Source organism: Misgurnus anguillicaudatus, chromosome 20, assembly GCF_027580225.2.
Source record: "Misgurnus anguillicaudatus chromosome 20, ASM2758022v2, whole genome shotgun sequence".
In the NCBI taxonomy this organism is placed as follows: domain Eukaryota; kingdom Metazoa; phylum Chordata; class Actinopteri; order Cypriniformes; family Cobitidae; genus Misgurnus; species Misgurnus anguillicaudatus.
The window spans coordinates 10,703,324-10,706,745 of NC_073356.2; the positions used below are offsets into that span (position 1 = coordinate 10,703,324).

The 3,422-nt window shown below is 33.8% G+C and overlaps 1 long non-coding RNA gene across 1 annotated transcript; it reads right to left on the reverse strand.

Moving 5' to 3' along the window:
• Positions 1-564: 564 nt before the first annotated feature.
• Positions 565-1,731, reverse strand: LOC141351344 (uncharacterized). Its single transcript, XR_012359570.1, has 3 exons — positions 1,478-1,731; positions 979-1,278; positions 565-879 (listed from the first exon to the last, which is right to left on the reverse strand). It is a non-coding gene; the product is annotated as an uncharacterized lncRNA (long non-coding RNA).
• Positions 1,732-3,422: the final 1,691 nt, after the last annotated feature.

Here is a 3,422-nt window from a genome sequence, read left to right on the forward strand (position 1 = left end):
CGTACAGTACACTAATATTTCCAGAAAAACATTACAGTAACTCACCAAAATTGTTTTCTCATGTTCCAAAGGTTGTAGTTCCTTCCTATTGGACAGACTGACTTACTATGGGTGAAATTATGCCAATATCATCCTTACTGTACGTACAGTACACTAATATTTCCAGAAAAACATTACAGTAACTCACCAAAATTGTTTTCTCATGTTACAAAGGTTGTAGTTCCTTCCTTTTGGACAGACTGACTTACTACAGGTGAAATTATGCCAATATCATCCTTACTGTACGTACAGTACACTAATATTTCCAGAAAAACATTACAGTAACTCACCAAAATTGTTTTCTCATGTTACAAAGGTTGTAGTTCCTTCCTTTTGGACAGACTGACTTACTATGGGTGAAATTATGCCAATATCATCCTTACTGTACGTACAATACACTAATATTTCCAGAAAAACATTACAGTAACTCACCAAAGGTATTTTTAAGTATTTTAACTGCTTTTCATTAATTGATTAAAAACAGCAAGCTTTTTTTCATGTTTTATTTTATCAAAAGAACTTTAGAAATAACAAACTTATTTTGACGATTCAAGTATTTTTTTTTAAATAAAGTTACAAAATACAGTCCCAAACTTTAGCCAACATAGTCATTTTGACATGTACAATTTTTTTCCTGCAGACAGTATGAAACTTCCCCCAACAGTTTTATATTTAACATTCTTAATGTAAGTTATTGCAGTTTTTAAAGTGGAATTTCTTTTCACTGTTTAACTATTCACACATTGAACAAAACCATTCGGCATCTTTTCCAGGTATCATGTCTGGTGGTAGTCCAAGGCAACGAACATGGTACCATCTGGGGCACTGTTCACATTGTATCTTCAGAAATAAACAGAAATATAACATTAAAAAATAAACATGTGCATTCTTGTATTGCTAGTGCATGTTCACACTTCTTTTATACTTAAATATACAAACCCAATCAATGTTGATTTCAGACTTAGATGTTTTGGATCTTGGCAAGTCTTCACATCCACAGTACGAACAGCACTCCTCTATGGATTCTACAGCAGATTGATTAATTGATTTATTGTTTTTATGATTAATTGATTATTTAAAATTATTTTTTATATAATATTCCTATTGATGTTGATGACCTGATCCATGAAGAATATCCTCTGCCATTTGTCTTCTCAGTTGTTTGATGTTATCCCTACTTGGATCAGTGTTGAATGCATCCGGGATTACTGGAAATTTGTCAATCACCTCTCTTGCCATCTGAAATGAACACAAATGTTTTAATGCAAAATGTACACATTTTGTAAAGGTTGAATTTAAAACTGTCGGTGGAAAGTTTTATACTGTCTGCAGGAAAAAAACTGTACATGTCAGAATGAATATGTTGTCTGTCTAAATAGTAAATCATTTGTATTCAGATCATAAAAGCAAGTACAAAACATAATAAAACAAAGATCACCTGCATAACAAACACCCCACAACTTGTTGCGTCTTCCTGCACTGTGTGGACAATAGTGCTGGGTTTCCATCTTATGTTTAACCAGTCCCTTTTGCCATGTTCTTGAAATCGTATCCTAAAATATTGTCTAAAAGGAAAATGTTAGGTTTTCAGGAAAAAGGACATACATATGATAAAATATGATACTTTTGTTTAATTTGTTTTACCGAAAGCGTGTGGCTGCTTGTTTTGAGTCCTTGCGGTCATTTGAGACACTGTTAGGGTCCACAACATATATTTTTTCTGACATGGCATGCAGGAACTATAAATTCATTTCCCAGGTATGTTCCATGACAGAGAAGGTAAAGGGAAAAAATAAAGTTGTAAAAACATATTTTCCCAGTCAAACATGTCATTTTCAATATTGTTTCTGTATTCGATATAGTATTAAAGTTAGCATTTAATTAACAATACTAAAACTTTGGAATGAGTCAGTGTTCAATTTATAAATAGTTTTCCTTACCACAAACTTCCAGTGATTTCCATGTACATTGACAAATCCCACTGCACCATCATAATTTTCAAAGTTTACCTATAAAGCAATTGAAACTGTTACACTTAATATAAAACATTCTTTGTTATACATTTGTAGATTATCTGGCTGTAGTAACATACATAATGTGCAGAATACTCTTATCATTACTACAAATACTTCACCCTAAATAAACATAACACTGACTGTAATCACATTACTAGACAACAAATTATAATTATTACTTCAAAATGTGTAGTTGTGTAATGGCAGATCTGTGATTCCATTCTTCAATATCAACTATTGTAATTAAAATTGTATTTGTCATGTTTTATGCTGTTGAATTTTACTTACTTTCCTCAAGCTTTGTCGTGCAATTTGGGGTATTTCTCCAAACATTATTACACTTACGGTGTAGTGGTTTAGAATGTACATTCTCTTTGTGCTTGCACTTTTATTCATATAGGCATGAATATAGTATTCTATTGTCTGGAAAACAATAAACAGTTTCATTTTTCTATGTTCAGTGCTGAAAATCTGTCAATTTTAAAATAATCAATTGATCATTTAAGAACAGAAAAGTTGTACTAACCTCTCCATTCAAAAGATTGTGAGGCTTCAATCTAAGGAAGTCTTTGTGTCTAAGACACATCTGTTTGCAGCTGTTTGCATTTTTTTGGACAGCAACAACCACTTCACGGCCACTCTTTTCCCATAGTTCTTCTGGCTGTATTTACAAAGTCAAGACAAGCTGTTATTTTCTATGAATGTTTTACAATACTGTAATGTACAATTTAAGACAAAAATAATAATTATATGTATTGTAAATTTTACATACTTCCTCTTGTACATTAAGTAGTGTTGCTGCAACATCCTTGCCCGTATTAGTGCAAGTATCAGGTCCAGTAGCTCTTAAGGTGATCAGTGAGGACAAGTCTACCTTCTCGATGCTGGGAATTTTGGATTGACTTTTGGTCTTCCTTGGCTGTTTTTTTTTAGGGCCTGGTATTTGTGGTGGGACAGAATAAAACTTTGACTGTCCCAGCTTAGAAGAACCAGTCTGTTCCTCTTTTTTGGCCCATGATTCCTCTGCGAAACGAATGTCCTTTAAATTCAAGGGTTTTTTTAGAAGTTTTTGGGAAAACCCATGCTGCATTATGTGTTCTATGTACCTTCCTTGCAAAGAAGTGTACATTTTACGGACAAAGTTACCTGGTCGCAGTCTACGTGCCTTCATTAGGATGTGTTGCTTGACGATGGAAAACCATCCTTCTACATGGCAGTTTGTTTCTCGTGTCTTTGGGTTCTCTTGTCTTTGTCCTCCATCTTCCCCTAATGGATAGTCACTGTCTGCTGCATGCCTTTTTAGGTCGCCCAGCATGACTCCACTCCACATGGGAAAGATGGCCATGTACGTGTTAAAAAGTGTTTGAA